Genomic DNA, 19,275 nt, shown 5'->3' with positions numbered 1-19,275 from the left:
ACATCCACCCAGAATGCAATTTGTTTTAACATATTTATCCATTTGAAATGAATGAACGTTAAAAGCAAAGGATGCATACAGTGGAATACCCTGGTGTTTTCTTTTTCTCTAAAGAAAGAGGAAGAAAAAACCCGAAACAACAAATTTAGGAATTCATGTTCTTCATAGATGAAGAAGGAGGCGTACCTAAATTGAATTCTTCCTTTGAATTGGATGTAAGGGATGACATTAGCAATGCCCTGCCATTCCTAAGTGTATGCTTTTGACAGGACTAGGGGGAGGATGGAGTTGCTAATGTGGCTGTGAAATACTGATTAAGAGCTTCTAGACATGGTGTTTGCTTTTTATTGACTCCAGTTACAGTACTACAAATGCACAGTGCTGAAGCTCAATGTACAGGAAAAAGCACTGCTAAAACGGGTGCTTAGTGAAAAGCCAACACAGATGAATTTCAGGTTCAGCAGCTCAAATCAACCCTCGCAACCATGATTATCGTCACAAAGATAAGTAATGGAGATGAAAAAGCTTGAAAACAGAATGAAATCCATAGCTAACAATTCAGAATGGTTGCCTGGCCTCAAATAGGTTTTAACAGATCTACTTCAACAGATCACCAAAGAACAGTCATGGGCTTCATTAAGGTAAAAGAATATGAGAAGCAAGTCTTTGTGGATCCCCCAAGAACAAACAATAGTCCACAAAGTCAGTGTTTGTAAGAGTTCTCAAATTTAGCTTCAAGAATGTCTTGGTCAAAAACTCTTCAAAGAGTCCATTTGGTTGTCTACAAACTTTATTAGACAGCTTGAGGTTAATTCTGAGTTGAAACCTGGCTGACCAATCTCAGTTACCTGTAGATTACATAGCACTCTTGCTAATAAGTGGCTATGCTCATGCTGTGTATTAGTGTGGGATGCTCTAACTTGTTTCTTTTTGCCTTCTTTTCATATGCCTGCCTCTTATCTGAGCTCTTGTTCCTCTTGGAAAGCACATTTCCTAGTTGTTTTCTTTATGGCAATGCCCAGTTTACCACCATTAAAGCCCTCAAGTATTATAATGTCATATGTTGGTTCTGTACTACTGCATTTATTTATAAAAATTAGACTCAGTTTTCTGCGTTTTACCTGAAACATAAGAATAGAGCTTTCCTACTCCTGCAAAAGCTATAAAGCTGTTCTCCTTGTGGAGACACACCCCCTGAACCTCACATTTTCATCAAGTCAGCAAAGTCATGGTGATTTGCCTGAAGAGATCTGAGCCTTGCAAACTCATGTTGTGGATCTTTGAAACAGATTTAGGCAACTGTGGAAGGCTGGCTTAATGTAGGTCTTTCTTTTCAAACTTTGTATCTATACAGACTTCCCATCCAGTCCCATGAGCTACTGCTGACACAGCTGTTGTTTGATAGACTTAGTAGATACACTATGACATATTAAAAGTGAAAGCTCTCTTTTACATCTGAATAAATAATCTCATCTAACATTCTTCTCTTCAGATAAGTACAAAAGAGTTGTCCTCTGAATAAATAAAATATTCTGGTTTCAAGATCCATTGGATCAAGCTGTCCAGACATGGAACCCTGTTTAGCACTCTTGGGCCTTTTTCTTGAGCCTGAGTCACTGATGGAGTCCTGCTAATTCGCATGGAGTCTCTGAGGAAGGACTCTGATGTGAGCAGCAGTGGCTGGCATCCTCAAATCCAAGAAGTGACATGACAATCCAGCTCCTCTATTTACAAACAGCAATGACCTCTTTTTTTTCGCAGAGGTCAACACTACTGTGACTGAATGGGCACAGGTGAGGGAAGGCAGCTGCACAATAGTTATCCTACTAGACAAGCCAGATGAAGAGCAATATGAAAAAACAAGAAGGGGAATGTTTTGCAGCCTCTTTGAAATTTTTCCACTCCTATCATTCCCAAACCCTTGTCTGCTGAATTCACAAGAACGTGTCTGGGTGAAAAGAAGATGCATCTTGTCCTCAGCACACTCACGATGCCCTAAAGTTCTGTGACTGTCTGCTTAGCACTCATGTAAAACAGCCACTTCTGCGATTTGTAGAGGTTCAGGAATGCACTGCCGTCTTTTAGATGTTCAGAGGAGGAAAGGCCATGTAACCTAAAGAACATCTTGCAGCAGTCTCCAAAAAGAGACCAGATTTTCTTCCAGTATAGTAATGGCAAAAGAAATTTCCGCAAGTGTGCTGCAGTCAGAGGCCCAGCTCTGAGCTTTGTGAGTGCTGGAACTAATTCCTGGTTCTCTGTGAGTTACATTTTGGGGTAAAGTGCAATATCCAGAGAAGATTTGCTGTGGTTGGGTCTCTTGGGGCTTCTCTTGCCCCCTACCCATCCTTCTGCTGATTCTTTGTTGCTTCTGTGTGTGAGGCCTTATGCTGCAATGCTGCCTTCAGCAGGGAGTCTTTCTGGGAGTAATTTCTAGTTCTCTTTTTCTACTCAAGAGCATGTAATTTTCATGAAACTTGTTTGAATTTCATTGTCTGTGAGACCCTTCCCTTTGCACCAGATTTACTTGGAGCTAAATGAAAAATGAAGAAGTTAAAGGGAAAAGACAGAAGAACAGACTGACAGACTGCACAGGCACGTGAACACACATGCTCGCATACACAGTTCTCTAGAGAGGAAAGCAGGCTGAAAGTGACGTATTTATCCTCTGCACTAAGGTAGTGAGTGATACTCATCACAAATATAATGATCCTGAACATCTTAGAATTATGTCTGGCTTCTCAACATGCAGGCTGCAGCCTTGTTTGTTACTTTACTCTCCTTTATATCACTATCTGCCACATTATAACTCTCATAAAGCTCCTTTATTGTTGTGCTTCAACACAACACAAGTTGGTACAGCACAACTAGAAGCGGCACTGACCAATATCTAACTGATCAATCCTTATTCACAAGCTCTCTGAACTCTGTGTCAATTTTTCCTCTTCTTATCTGCTCCGTGTCACCTCTTGAAAGCAGAGGTTGGTTCTGGATATCAGAGAAGACTGGAGTTATTAAGAAGACCAACTGGGTTTTAGCAGGCTAGAGTCTTTGACTCAGTCATGCAGTGATTTAGAAACCATTTTTCTTACCATGTTAAGCTGTCATTGCCTCTTGCAAACCCTGGAAAATAGCCAGACCTATCGCTTTCTCCTGGAGATTAGCTACTTTCCAAAGATTTAATGACTATTCAGGGAATTTTTAAGAGGATAAAATTACACAATTGTATAGTGCATTGCATTCTAGAGAACCCCAAGCCAGATTTCAGTTATTTTTAAAGAAAATGAGCCATTTTTGAACTACGGAAGCTCCACTTCTTCCAAGCAATTAAACAAGTAATTATATTGGGCTCCAATAACCTAAAATCAGCCAAGGCATTTGAAAAACAAAATGGTTAAAGGAAAACAACCTTTGGCTGAAATCTCATATGCCAGCAATTTAGCCTAAATCCTGCTCTATAAATCTCAGAGGAGAAGTGCTGACTTAGTGACATACTGGCTGCTGTAAAATGAAGTATAAACAACTATTTACTTTCATTTCATGCAAAATTTATTATCACTACAAAAGCGCAAAAGAAAATATGGCACTAACAGCCAGGTCTGGTTTTATCAAGGCAATGGAAATCATCACAATTTGAAGGCTTTTGAGGAGGAAAAGCCTTTCATTTTCCTAATCCAGTAGTCTCTGTTTCTGCAGTATTATCCTCTTCTTTTAGCATTTCTTTAACAGGAAGAGTGGAAAAGGTTAGAAATTATTTGGGTTTTTTTTTTTTTTTTTTTTTTTTGTTTGTTTGTTTGTTTGTTTTTTTTCATGCTATCCTTTAGTTTGCTCATCTTTGTAGAGGGGTATCTCCTTTCTTCCTAATAGGTTCATCTGCTGTGGAACTATTACCGCACAGCACTCCAGGGCTTGAGAAGCCACAGATATTGGGGCTTGGTAACGCTCACAGTATAGCTGCCAAATTAAAAATACAAGTCAGTCAATAAGGTCCTCCCAATAAGGTTGAGACCAGCCCACTCTGTCTGTTCCACTTTGATATCCTCTGCGACAAAGACCTGACTATCACAAGGTTAATCACTGCCTTCATATGTGTAGTGAAAAGTGAGATCTCACTGGCTCTTCTTCATCTGTAAGCAAACTTCACAGTATGGAAAAATTCAGAATTACAGGTCTACTTTCACAAATTCCTGTATCTGTTAGGTTGTCTAGAAGCCCACACAATGATCTCTCGCTGATAACCTCACTAGCAACCATGACAATCCACAGAGTTGTAATTTGGTAAATTATATTCCACCGTCAGGAGACAAAAACCACAAGTGCCCTCCATTTTCCACTATCACTTTCTTCCCTGTATCTGGATGGGATAAATATTTTAGCCACAAACGAAAAATGGTTTGGTTTCTTTTTTTGCTTACTGGAGCCACATATCTACGTGGCAAGGCAGGCAATAGCCAACTACAAAGGAATGATATGCTACTGTGCTCAACTGCTTTATTATTTATAGCCATTCCAAAGAACCCAGCCAAATTTATGGAGATCCCCCCAAAAAGCAGAACATAGTCAGACCATGGTCCTGTTTCACTTAAGCGTCATTTTTCTCTCTGTGCAACAGAAACATTAAAGTTAGAAAGTGTTGAGTGAAGAAAACCTTCACTCTCTTCTCTTGCACAGTTTTATAATGATGAAATTTTATGATGAAATTGCACGATACAATGTATGGTGCAATCAAGTAATGAAAGGTTCTAGTGAAATGAAAAACACAAAGAGGAAGAGATAGGTTGCTATGGGAACCATCCATCTGAATCCCCTGACTTCTGTGTAACTAAAATCTCAAGTTTTATGTTCCATTAATGTAGAGTTCTTAGATTTTTACATTTAATAATGAACATAAACTAGTATGCCAGTACTAATGTACCTTAATTGCATGTTTAGGAGAATCAGATAAAACACTATTATACTTACTGTTATCTAACAAGCTCCAGGCAAAAAAAAATGTATATACCAGTAACACAGAAAAATGGAACATTTCTTACCTCTTTTGTATAAGTCATAAAATGCTTTTGCGGTTTATACTCTTTTTGAAGCAAGCTACAGGGCTTATATAATAGCTTAGCTTCTCTAACCACATGTTAACCTTTTTGTTACTATTTTATTTTCACCGAAGTTTCAAAGAAAAAAAATTTTCCATTGTCTGGTCCTGTATGTCTGTCTTCTTCAAACAAATATACATAAGTGAGCTTTTCACAACAATACACCAAACCCTCTACTTGGATTTGCCTTTCATTTTTGCATGGCAAGTGATTATTCTCTCCTTCAAGTACCTTCTGTAATCACACCTCTTGTGAAACCAAACAATGGCGACACCCTTTGCCAGTAACATCTGCTTCTCTTTGCTTATGAATGATCAACCAGCATGTTACAAATGTTTGTATGTATGCTGCGAGCTCATCAGGACACGAGGTTTCTACCTTGCTTACAGAGTTCAGTCTAGTTTCATCCACTCACACTCTCGACACATGCCATGGCATACCTACAATGTTTTGTAGTACTGGTATAAAACCAAATGCGCACTGGGACAGTGGCATTTTTGCTTCTTTGTTCCCCATAGCTGTGCTATGTAACTTGGGGGGAGCTTGGCGAGGCAGTGCACCTGGTGCAGCCCTCTGGAGGTGCAGCCTGTTTGCTCTGACCTTGCAGTCTGTAGCAGCCTGGTCAGCCTCACCACATCTCCTGCTGTTTCTCTGCAGTGTGTCTCCTGCATCCATGAGAGAGAGCACACCTTGCCGTCTGGCTGCTGTGCCCGGTTTACCCCTCTGGGGAGATGGTGAGACTGGAGACAGGGAGATGGCAGAGGTTTGCTCTCTAAAAGAGACCAAGCGCAGTCCCTTTCATAAATGTTCAGTCTTACACACTTGCCAGTGCTTTTTTATTTAGTATTGACTTGAATTACACAGGGCAACTTTGGCTTTATAAGTGTAAATAGAAGAAGGATATGTCAGATTCAGAGATCTCATCGCAGCTAATCTAAACCAAAATCAAATCACATGAAGACTCCAGCATTAAAGTTTGTATTGAAATTTCTGTTAATGAATGCAACTAATCTTGCCCCCTGCTATGTTCACAAATATTTCGTGGGACACATGAAAGACTTCTGCCCATCAGTGCACATGGAAACTGTTGTTTTTTTAAAAGAATTTAGATCTGCATAATTCCCGAGGTTCTAAGTAAGGATATTTCCTCATCCTTCAGGCTTATTCCCATCCATCATCGTGCCACAAAAGGTCTGAAACCCCCACAAATCCCCCTGGGCAGCTGATGTAGGATTCCTACGCCAGCCCTCAATGGAGGGGATCGCATTTCCCTGGCCTCAACAGAGGAGATGGGCAACAGCACCCGCCGAGCCCGGCCGCCTGGGAATCCACGGGCGGAGCAGAGCATCAAGTGACCGGTGGCTCTGGCTGGCAGCAAGCAGGTCCCCAGCCCGGCCACAGCAATGTCACGCATCCCTGTCATCCCCACCTGTCAGTGCCGGCACCTGCTGCCCCATGGCCATAGATGGCTGTCCCTGGGGCTGCTGCGCTGATTGGGAACACTCCGCTCCTGGACCTACTGGCCAGCCAGTTTGGGTTTGAGGGTTTTTTTGGTAGTCGGTGGGTTTTTTTGTTTGTTTGTTTTTTTGTTTTTTTCTTCACCCGTGCTGCTGTCACACTTCTCGGCTCTCATGTGGTCACAGCCTACAGGAATGTAGCATTTGTGATTTAGAGATATATATATATACATAAATATATGCGTATATATATATACACATATTTATATATATACACATACATACCCTCTACTAGATCAACTCTCAGCACCTTTTTGTTCAGATCTAGAGGGATTTTTTAGATGTCTTCACGCATAAGCATGACCAGCCTCCGTTTGCTATGGTGCAGTTTAATACCAGCTTAATATTGCTGGTGTGTTGGATTAGCGGAGATAAAAAAAGGGATGTGCATTTCCAGACAAGATTGGCAATTTCTAAATAATGAATTCACGAGCAAGATTAGCTGGAGGTGTTAAGATTAGTGACATAAATGTAATGCTGACCTAGTTGTGATTACAGCTTTTGATAAAATCACCTCTACAGATACGTGAGATCTAAAAAGAGAAAAAATTGTCCTTGGACAAAAAAATTCCTTTTAAACATTAGTCAGAATTTACTCTAATGTCAAATGCACCCTTTACACCCAAAGACTGTGTTAAAATGAAACTTCTGTGCAACAGCTATCTAAACCTGTACTTTGAAAAGACAGTCTGATTCTGCTGTATTTTGTTAAAAAATCCTGACAGCTTCCCAAAATCTCACTGTCAGTGCTTCATGCACAAAGTTAGCAGATTATTTGCTTAGATCAGAGATGTTCTCAGGATATTTGTGTTTTAGGGTTAGAATAGTTAACACCACTCTTTGAGCACCCCAATGATTATAAGCCCTTACTAAGGTTCAAAGACCTGTCACAGACACTGCTTTTGAGTAATGGAAACACAGAAGATGTAGGTAAGGACAGAAAAGTTCAGCTTGCTCTCCTGTTCTTCACACCCCTTTTTATGCATGCTGCCCTGCCCATAAATGTGTGCCTTCTCTTGCAGAATGAAGGCTAGCACCACAGCCTGGTGGCAAATACCTTGTTTTCCATCCTCTGTCTTGGAAAGCGGATTTACAGAAAATAGAATTCCACTATTTCTCAAGGTGCAGTATTTACAGAATGACTCCATGAAGACAAAACTTGAATATTTTGGCTATTTTCACTAGTTTACTGGCAGGAGCACCACAAGTCTGCAAGTAGACCCGGTTGGCCAAGAGGTGCAAAGATGGCCTAAAGCCAGAACAGATGCATCTCTGACTCTTCTCTTGCCCCTTGGCCACAGCATAATATCAGTCCATTACATCCTTTACTGATTTTTCAAAACCTCTAAAGTGTATCAATTATCTAAATAGCCAGTTTTTTTCTAAGCTTTATTAAGCATATTTAAAATAGACGAAGATACTGGTGAGACATAGTGTATTTGATTTGTACTAGGTTTTGCTGCCAGACACACAAAGCATATGAATGGAAAAATAAACTTTACAGTAGTTCAGCAGAATCATCTCAGCTTCTTTAGGGAATATGAGGCCACTTAAAAATAAACACTGTAATCATCAACAGGTTCTTATTTCCCTCCTTCTTTTTATGTTTGCCTATCTATAATCCTTCTCCACTGACTCCAGCCCTTCCAGATGGAGCACTGCCCTCAACATTTTCATTTGTGTCTAATTTAGCCAGACATATACACAAATACAAGGCTGAACTCAGATCTCATTTACACTAGTGTAAATCTGTAGCTGGATTTGGAACAGCTGTAAAGACACCAGTTGAGTTATTCTAGATGTACAGTGGTGTTACCAACTCTGTTACATCAGTGTTACTATCTCTTCAAACATACAGTATTTGAAATATGCAGGGCTTAATATAAATGACTGCAGAAACAATTAATTATTTTAAAGGCAGCTGGTGTTTTTCCATGATATAAAAGGGAACCTTTAATACTAAATGCCATATTCAAAATATTTCAGAAATGTGACATACAGAGTAACACATATATCCTACAGAATCTTTTGTCACAAAAATGTGTTACAGAAAGAATAGCAGCTGATAGGAATTATACTTTGCATATATTTTAGGCATTATCTGTGTTCTAAAAGATCCCAAAGAGATCTTGAAACTATATGTTTAAGGGCCACTTCACATATCATTAAAATGCAGCCATCCTGCAGTGAATGTATCGTCAACTTGTGTAGCTGCACTAGACAATGAAGTTTTCAGGAGCAGAAATGGTATATACTTCAGAAAAATAAAATTGTAACATATGATATAAGTTACTTGAGACGGAATTTTTCCTAGGCCATGGGGCAAACACCTTCACCCTTAACCATGGGCCCAGGGAATCATTGATGACCACAACATTTTGCTTTTCCATTTAATCTGAAAGAGAGAACCTCCAGCAGCACTGAACTGGTGCAGTACTGACTCAGCAGTGAAAATGCCACCCACTGAGACAAGAGCACCACTTCCTTCAGTACCTGGGTTTTCTTTGGAGGTCTCCCATAAAAATCTTGAATATATCAAAGTTCTGAACAGATTTTTTTTTTTTTTTTTCCAGAATTTGAACATTATTTTACAGCAGATCAAATTACAGGGTATTACAAAAAACTGCACCAATATGACAATGAGAAAATGTGCTGAACAGCAGTTCCTTTTAGAGGAAAAAAAAATCCCTTTTATTTTTATAGTACCATAATTGTTTTATCCACTGGTTAAAAAGCCCAAATCAATAAATTTTTTTAAAATGGTGAATTATAATAGAGGTTAGATCTCTGAAACTCTACCCTCCTCTTTCTTTGCAGGATGGAGGCCTTAAATAGCAACAAAGCAATAACCATCAACTCACGGTTCTGCTGATAGAGTCAAGTTTTCACCAAGGAGAAAGAGAAAGAAGTCTCTTCACTAAGTTTAGGGTGAGCAAGCACTATTTGAGAAGAAAAATTGGCCCACAATCTTAGCTGTGAAAACAGATGACTCAAAGGATTCAGACTTTCATACTTGATTTAAGATGGATTTGGTTTTTTTTCTGTTAGACCAACAATTTGTATAAGTTCTGTTATTTACCAGAAACATTTGTGCGAATTGTACCTGCTAAAATCTCTAGGCTAAAATATGCATTTGTCTGTTTACCAAAGTGTCATCTGCTAGAAACAAAGAACTGGGTTTTATTTTCCCATGGAAAATCCTACAGGAATGGTAAGATTCAGACAGAAACTTTGCAAGTTGAAACTTGCAGATAAGTAAACAAAGGAGTGACAGAGTACAGTCAGGAGTTGTATGAAGGAGCTGGATGAAACTCCAGAACTGCATGACTATTCTAGAAAGCTTGTCCTTCAAGCGACTCTGTTTTCCTGAAGCATAACTCCTTCAAAAGTCATACTGCTCCTATCACTCTGCTTTTCCCTTGAGAGGAGTAAGCACTTCTTTCAAAAGAACCAGACATGACAGGATTAGCTAAAAGTGTTTAGATTTTGAAAAAATGTTGGAGAATTTAGGAAACTTTCCAGGCAAGGGAACTCTAAATTTCCATTATTAAAAATTGTGCCTTGATGGAGGCAAAAGATTAGCCTCTTTACATGAGACTATGCGAGGGTTAAGCTCCTACTGCATACCCAGAGAAGCTGCAATTTATCTCCCACTTCTGTTGCTAACTACCTGCATGGGCTTTGTTAATTCACTTTTTTATAGTTCTCCCTCTATAAAAAGTTGAATGATAGTAATTACCAGTGTAATTAGGGTGCTATAAGAAAGAAAACCCCAAGCAAACTGTAATGTACTCAGCAAGGAGTCTAAATTTAATATAGACAGACAGACCCTCACATACACCTGCAAAACACTGGCTTACACGCCTCCCTCTGTATCTAAGTTAAATTAACAACATAATGGTCAGAACTAGGAGTTACTCTGTTTGGGAAGGAAGAAAACTTGAGAAACAGAGCAGCTCCTAGTTCTTCTCCCTGCGTAAGAAAGCAGAAGTGGCAGACTCAAGATCTAGTCAGAAAAATTTGACCACAACTGCAGACAGAGTGTAGGGGGATACCAAAAAAAGTCTGGTTGAGAAGGTAAAATGGAAAAGAAAAGAAAAGAAAAAAATCTTCATTCAGAAACGAAGCATCTTTTAATGAAAATTTCATCTTTCTCCAGAAGCAGCTAAAACATACTTTAAATGTTAGGGTTTTTCATTGTAAAACTGGATTTCTTTTTTTGGAGAAAATGATAGTTTTGTGAAGGAGAATTGGTACATTGGCCTGCCAAAGTCCTACTGTCTGAAATCTTCAAACCTTTAATCATATGGTATTCCTGCACAGAGAATTCTGTGGGCTATGAAAGATGTTTCTGCTTGGGCCCCCTAATTCTGCAGGAGAGCTGGACAAATGGAGCAAGACTTCAGCCTGTTCAATTTCTTCCAAGACTTGGTAGAGGTGGAAAAGAAGGATGCTGTGAACACGAACACGTGCATGATCGGTACTGTCTCACTTGGTGAAAACTTGGCTGTTGGCTCTGACCACCTTTGGTGGGTGTCGCTGCTGCAGTTTAAATCACCGTGCAGAGCTGCCTGCTCTGCCCTGCCATAAGAGATTACTCACCCCATACTAGAGCTGCAGAGGTGGAGCAGGCAAGGAGTGAGCATGCATTCCCTTCCTTGGACTCTGTTGTGAAGGTGGTAACCTCCAACGGAGGGAAGGCAATAAATAGCTTGGGGGTACTCACATCTCCAGATACGACAGCTGTTTCCTCAGACAGCCTCCCTCAGAGTCTCACAGAGCCATATTACATATAAGAAAGGGAACTCTTCTAATTGTGAATTCCAAAGCCAGGACAGCCTGAAGGACTTTATTTGATTTAAAGAACTGACCTTCTTGGTTTACAGGATACACGTGACACATTTATCACTTCGGTGTGTTTTGCAACATGGACACAGGTAGTGTTTTGGAGACTGTGCTCCTGAGAAAAAGATAAATCTCTATTGACTTCTGGCTATCTGAGAAAAATGTTCAGAAGTCAGTAACATTCTGACTTTTTTTCTAACATGCTCAGCTTGCGTATAAGGAAGAACCATACCAGATCCCTACTTAACGAGGAGCTGAAATCCACAGGTGCACAAGCACTACTCCCAGTCCAAAAATCTTGCTGTGATGGAGGTTTAGACCAACTACAGACTGAACCTGAAACCATTATGCTGAGAGATGGAACAATAGTATTTCCTATCAACATTATTGTGGCAAGAAAACTGAGCTCATTTAGTTATGCTATTATCTTGGCTATTTTCTAAGCTGTTTGCAGCCATCAACCTGCCATCACAGTAGCGAGAGCGCTTTCCTAAGGTCTGCAAAGCATTTACAATGCAATAAGACAATCTAGAGGAAAGGTGAAGAGTATTACATGGAATGATAAAGGAATACTTCAGGTTCTTTAACATTCATTTTATGTTTGAATACAAAGATTCAATTTTAAAAGCAATCAGAAGCTGACCATGCCAAAGAAATCAGAGACGATAAGATTGAGGATTGAGATTACCTCAAAACACACGTGGCTTTGTCTCTTACTATCAATATATTAAAATCAAAGATCTGGCAAAGAGATCCTGACATTTCAATGGACCCAGGCTTTCACATAGCACTTGCAGTAGCAAAAGGGACCAGAAATGTCCTAATAACCAAAATTTCAGTGAAAATCAGTAATGTTACAAGATTCTTTCCAGGAAGAGGCCAACAGGCATATAAGAACTTCTGCAGTTCAGAAGCACCCAGTTTTCTTCCTAGTATCTGCAGGGATGTTCACAGTCTTGAGGTTTGCCTGGAGCTTCTCAGCAACATGAAACACTCAAACTGCAGCAAAGCTTACTTACATTGATTCCAAAGTTTGGGAAGGTTCCTGTTTCTGCCTGGGGTATGCTAGATCACAAGACCCCAGAATAAAATAGTGGTAGCAGGAATGGATGAGTACTTCCTTTATCCCTGTCACTGAGTTGGCCATGGATATCAGTAGGAAGCAAACTTAACTACAGAATGTTTAGTCAGCCCTTTTGCTCCTTCACTCTGTGAAGGAGGAGGTGGAATTAGGAACATTTCTCCCATTAAAAAGACTGTACAGAAGGAGTAGGAGGATTTCTCAGACTCCTTAATGGAAGGGAATGAAAGATTTAGTCTGTGGGAGAGACAAGAGAGGTTTCTATAACCCTTGGGGATCCAGTGTTTCACCTGAAGTGCAGGCCCAGAAGCATCTTACTTCTGTTCAGACTATAGCTGTGAATCCCTCATGGGCATTACTAGCAGCTGAGTTTAGTCCTACTAAACAAACTCCTTACTATTGACACAGGTCAAGTGAGAATTGTCAAATATATTTATCTACGGGGTTCCTCATAGTTCAAAGGTTCTGCTAACGAATCCAATTAGGCAGGTTCCACTATACCCACCAGCGTTTGAAAGCTATAAATGAAGACATCTCTGGGACAGAGAAATGAGACCACACCTTTCTAAGCATCCTGGGGAATGGAAGCATTTTTTAAAGGGACAGGGTAGGAAAAGAGTCAATGAGGAGTATTCCATCTTAGCTGCATTGCTTGGAGCTTGCTCTGAAACCATGAAGAGCAGTCCATACCCAGCTGCAATTCCCTTGCTGCAAGGAAGGGCCTTGTGACAGGAAAGAGCTATGGAATAGGTCCAATAAAGGATTTAGGGACATAGAAAGCTCAATTGGGCAATACTTACTATTTAGGCACCTGACCTCCAGAGTGGAATTCACACTGTGTTAGGACCTGAGGCTCCCTATGCAGGACAGCGGAAGAGTTTGTTGCTACAGAACGGGATCCAAACCTAGCAGCATGTGATGAAGTCTTGAGTGATCCAGACCAAGCAAATGGGGTTTCAGAAATCGTAACTCTCATCAGAAGTTACACTGCTTACCCAGGGCTGCAGAGACAGCTTCATCCACAAAGCCCTATGGGGCATGCAGGCATTGAGTCAGGCATACTGTCCACTCCTACAGCTAATCTTTGTAAGACTTGAGGAAGAGTCACTCTTCCCTTTTAAGAAAAGGCTGCTGTTGCAGATTTTCTGTGTAACAACTAGTGGTTAGAAACCTGATACAAAACTGGAAACACAGGCTCTGTTTCTTCTTTGATCTGAATGGGCTCTAACCCATTGTTGCCCATACCTCTATAAGGGATAGGATTTACCCAGCTTCCCATGCTCTGTGCAGTTCTAGATAGGTTAAACTTCTGCACTTCCCCATAATATTTTGCTTTTGTGCATTAACAAATGCAATGTTTGTTGGGTCAGAGCAACAGACCTGAGTAGGGGACAGAGCTCTGTGGCTTATTACAGCAATTTTGTTTGAGGGAAGAGTCTGTTGAAATCTGTTTTCTGCTCCAGAGCTGGTGTCTGCATTTTATGTTGAATAGACTCTCAATATAATGCAGAAAGAATCCTTTAAGAAAGGAATCAAAGTGAAGTCTCTATCCCTTTGATAGCACACGAACACCAGCAATATTTTCTGATCCTGTTTTGTGAAAATCTTGAATCTGTGCTTGTGTATTGCATTAGGAATTTGCTGCCAGGGGTATTTTGTTCATGGAGAACTGAGAGTTCCTAGATCTTTTGGGGCTTAAACTTTCCATTTTCCCAATGGGAGAAGACTCTCCATGTTGGTCCACAGTGGGTTAATATTTAGTAAGCAAGTACAGGCCCCTAGGAATCTTCAAGGTCAAATAATAAGATCTTTCCAGTGCCTCCAGATTAGGCTTTTGGATAAATGACCTTAGTTGACATATTTTAAAGTTTATGTTTAGTCACTTCTGTGAAACACTTTCAGATATAGGATGGAAAGTACTGAGCATAATTAGGAATTTTTATTCATGAGTTAGACAATATATGTGTGTTGTGTGAATTTACATTTGACAAGGCAAGCTTCTTTTCACATAGGTTACAAAAATTCAGATTAAATGCTGAGGCTCATACTGGTAAATGCTGGAGACAAAAGTGTAAAGTTTCCATTTTACTGATAGAGGTTTGAACATGCTAGAAACTATGTAATAACCAAGCCTTGGATTATAACAATGAAAGGAAAAATTACGTGTTTTTATGTTTTTCATGTTATAGTCATGATTCAGCTGTAGTAAGCTAAATATACTTTAAACACCGTACACTCCATTAGGAACTGCTTCCTTGTCAAGATTTTGATCTCTTTTGAATCAATCTATAGCAGCTGTGTGTTGTTTAAAGTACTCTTATTGACTCTTTTATAATTTGCCTTCTTTGAACAGCTTGTGTGCTGTAACATTTGATCAAAGAAATAAACGTATATGTTAACAACCCAAAGTAAAGTGCATGCACAGTTTTATAACTCCGCACTATAAAATGTACCTATAGTTGACTATAGATCGCACAGGATTATATAAATAAATAGGTTTGAGATTTTTTTTTTTAATACAAATCTGTTCAATATATCTCGTATTTTTCCCTTTAACATCACTATCACGCAAAAATATTAATGAACTGTTTGGAATACAGATGATGCAACATCTTTTAATGGAAGTTTTTACTCCTCCATTAACTGGTAGTCATATATAAAAACACTCATAGCAAAATTAAGTGAGGAAAAGACAAGAACCTAAAGTTGTGGATTTATAAATTGCTGCATAAAGAAAATGTTGATTGAAACACTGTTTTAAAGGCTCTTTTTTGATTCAAAGAACAATGGCTATTTAAGTTTTAACTACATTCAACAGTTCTGTATTATGGACATTAATTCACAGCTGACCGCTAGACTTGTGATTATTAAAAATGTAGAACAATAAAGCACAATAAAGTTTGAGGTTTTATAGCCCTGTAAATTTGGCAACTTACATTAATTTCAATCATCTTTTATATAAACAAACACAGAGGCCTCCCTGAATTCAGGGCAAATGGAGTCTAATCAATATGAACTACATAATACATAAAGGATGAATGCAAATTTTATAGTACACAAATAAATAATTAATTTATACCTTCTTACTGTAAGAAGGAAGAAAAGTCAGCGTATTTTGAAGTTTAACAGAACTTTTGCCAGAACTATGAAAACTGTGGAAAAGCATCTCAAGAACAAGTAATGTATCTGTGGGGTCCAGGGAAGGAAAGGTATGGAGAAGTTTTGCCTCATGCAAAACAGAAGGGTAAGGTGCTCTGGCCTGAGCAAAACATTTAAAATGTGAGCTCCCTGGCAGGTTGGAGTGAAGTAGGCAAAAAGCTAGGATTAGATTGACTTTTTTTATCCTCTCTGGTTATGAAGCTTCTCTTGCACAGTGCCCTTTGTTACTCAGAAAAGAGGATTCACTTATTGACAGCTCTCTGTGGCATGGTAGAGAAGTGGATGTTTTTACTTCTCAGTACAGGTACATAAATGCTACTTATGGTATGAACTACTCAGGTCCCAGTTCTGCCATTCTTACTGACACTGGAGCTGCTTCAGAAATAAAGTCATGATTCTGAAGAGATTTGCAGGAGCATTCAACTTTCTCCTTATGAATGGTTTTACTGTCTGAAACAGGGCTTCTATGAGTCTTTGTAGAAATAAGATCTACTCTAGCATTGCTTGCTACAAAAGGTGACAGAATCTGTGGAAATTGGTGTCTGTGCTAGGAATCAGCTAGTTTTGAAGTTAGTCAGAAGGCTCCTATTGACCACTCTAGGCTTTAAATCAGGGGCCTAATTAAACCTGGATGGTGGACATTACATATCAGAATTTTTTGGCTTTTGGTAGCGTAAGGCTCTTTTTTACCTAATACAACTACGAGCAGTAGCTAAGGGCCCGCATCTGGAAATACTTGTACAGTAAAAACAACTTTGCTCATGTGTAAGCATATGAAGAACTGCATATCACTTGCTGATTTTGCTAGAAAATCAGTGCTGCATAATCTTCAACACTGGTTTGACAAAGAATAGTTGACAGCTTAAGGGAGCTCAAAAAACCAAAAAGTCTTGGGGGAAACGAGGGCAAGGTCAGCAGTTTGCATTAAAGACAGTTGTGAGGTAAGAGGAGATGTGGTATTTCTACACTTGTGATTATTACTACTGTATAAGAACCCAGGTAAATAACCACATTTTGTATTTACCTTACAAAGCAGGGATGTCTTGATGAAAATTAAAAATATGTTTGCTCACAAAAGCCTTTGTGTCTGGAATGTAGCTATAAGTAGCTCACTATCTAGGTTGAAAATGGTAATGCAGGATAGTGTGTCCTATTTTTCCATGCTTGCAGTGAAGATACAATACGGGAATTCAGCCTTGGTGATTACTAATACACCACACAGACACAATTACACCCTGTGTACGGCATAAAGGAATCACTTGTGGTCTGCCTCCATTACAAAGAGCAGTAGGGGGCCAACATGCAAGAAGACAAAATCCTTTACAGGGAGGAAGGAGACCAGAAGAGTCGATGTACCCAAATACAAGGACCTTGATTCTTTTTGGAGTGATTTAAGTCCCTTTCCATCAATTATCGTCCTTTGTCTCCAGAGTCTTATCACAAGCAGCATTACAGGAACTGAACAAAACAATACTCAGGCTCAAATAACCCTGTGAACTGTGCTGACATTTCCACACCCTGTTGCTGTGTTTCACCAGGTTACTGAGATTAAAAAAAAAACAACAAAAAAACCCCAACAAAAACACCCCACAAAAAACAAAACCCAAAAAACTCCATACAGAACAACAACAAACATTCCTGTTTTAAATAACATGCTCAACCCTTCCTGGTGTCTTCTCTGCCATCCATTATTACTGATACCTCACACTGCAATACCACAGTGGTGATGTGATAGAAAAACCTCTGTAGCATGAAACAAGAGTGCCTTTCTCTAATATGACAGCTTTTCAAATTAAAAGTTCCTCCTTTGTGGGGTTCTCAACAGGTTTATTTTTAAGTTAATTAGATCCTGCCCCTTGCCATTCCCATCTCCTCTACCCTCTTGGTGAAATCTGAGTTTCAATAAATGAAAAAATCACAAACAAAAAACTTCACTTATGTATATGCAGAAGTGCTCTGCAGCTAAAGTTTGATTTCTCAGCGAAATAAATCAGCTGTCTATTCACTCATTTTTGCCACTCAGAGTAATGAATTTTTTTCTTATTGATACGTGAAGTTTGGAGGGCACAATTTTAAGTCTCAAATCAATGAAAAGCAACTATTTTTTTCATTCATTCATTCACACTAGATATGTGACATTTCATGGTAATTCTTGACAGAACATTCCAGTCATTGCTCATTTGAAAATAAATTAAAAAACATGTGGAAAGGCAAAAAAAAAAAGGACCTTAGGAAAGTCAGCTATTTTTGACAGTAAGTTAGCTTCTGTGAAACAAAGCCTTGTCTTTCAGAAAGTGTTTACGATCCATGAGAAAAGAAAAATATCCTTGGGCTAAAATGTTTATTGGCACCCAGGAGTCTGAAGAGAGTAACTCAGGCCTGTGGTTTTTTGAGGGCACTTTATCATCGCCTGCATTCTCAAAGGGATCTGTGAATGAATAGCGCTGGATTACTCAGCCTTCTATTCCACGCCTATTCCTCTCCATTTTCCTTGGCAAGACTGAGAGCCAAGCTATTTTTAGTTAGGCAGTTTTCTATTTTTAGACAAATATCAGTTAAAAGATATTGTTAGGAAAAATTTAAAAAAAGAAAAACACAAAAGGGGGAGGGGATGAGGCTTTCCATCTCATATTGTGAAGCAAACCCTTCAACCTGTAACTCCAGGCGTTTCAGCTGCTTCCAATCTTGGAAAAATAAAGAAAATTCAGAGTTCAGGGATTTAAAAATAAACCTACCCTCTGGCAAACAGACCAAAATACAACAAGCTGTTACTATGTTAAACAGTGACTACAAAAACAAAGAACATTCTCCAATGACTAGATTCAGATAAAACTTTGGCACTATTAAGTTATAAGAATGTAACACAGACATGTAAGATTTTTCCAGCTTCTCAGCCAGATATATCATGTTTTGGAGAAAGAAACAGTGATCTAAGAAATAGACCTTGCTCTAACAAACAGAGATTTAAGCTCCCAGTTTGTCAAAGAAAGGAGCTATGAACAGAGTTTGAAATGCATTATATTTTGCACATATTTTTTGCCTTTTTCATCATAGCACTTTTACAACAATCTGTCTAAAACATTTCCTAAGTTATTAAAATATTTTTAAAACTATTACTAAGAACAAAAGAATAGAAGAATAAAAGAAAAGTAGTGTGGGGACATGACCAATAAAACTGATCCTTGTCAAGTAAAAAATCAGGAGGTCCAGAGCTCGCTCAAAATATACTCAAAAGTAGTTTTTGCTCTACCACGTGCTTCAGAGTAACTAACTCTGCATCCATTTTGGTTTTGTCTGTCCCTATTCTCTTCTTCCAGGTATGGAAAAACAAGCTATCAGGTGAGCTACTTCACTTTCATTTGAGATACATTAGGACTACAAACTATGTTTCATGTCAACCAAATCCTTGTTGCGAATAAATCATAGTGGAAAACTTTTGGGTTTTTTGAGCAGGAAAGCAAAACAAAACAATTCATTATGCAACTTTCCCTTAGCTGCATTTTTCATATGCTGGATTAATTTGAAATATAATAGGAAAAAAAATAGTGACAAAACTTGACCCTCTACCTTTCTTCTAGGCTGCAAA

At 39.0% G+C, this 19,275-nt stretch overlaps 1 protein-coding gene across 15 annotated transcripts in view; it reads right to left on the bottom strand.

The window, feature by feature from the left end:
- MEF2C (myocyte enhancer factor 2C) overlaps positions 1 to 19,275 on the bottom strand; it is a 75,046-nt gene that overhangs the window by 34,906 nt on the left and 20,865 nt on the right. The window lies entirely within an intron of this gene.

The sequence above is a fragment of the Leptosomus discolor genome, chromosome Z (assembly GCF_034619465.1).
Source record: "Leptosomus discolor isolate bLepDis1 chromosome Z, bLepDis1.hap2, whole genome shotgun sequence".
Lineage (NCBI taxonomy): Eukaryota > Metazoa > Chordata > Aves > Leptosomiformes > Leptosomidae > Leptosomus > Leptosomus discolor.
This window is presented reverse-complemented; position numbering and strand designations above follow the sequence as displayed.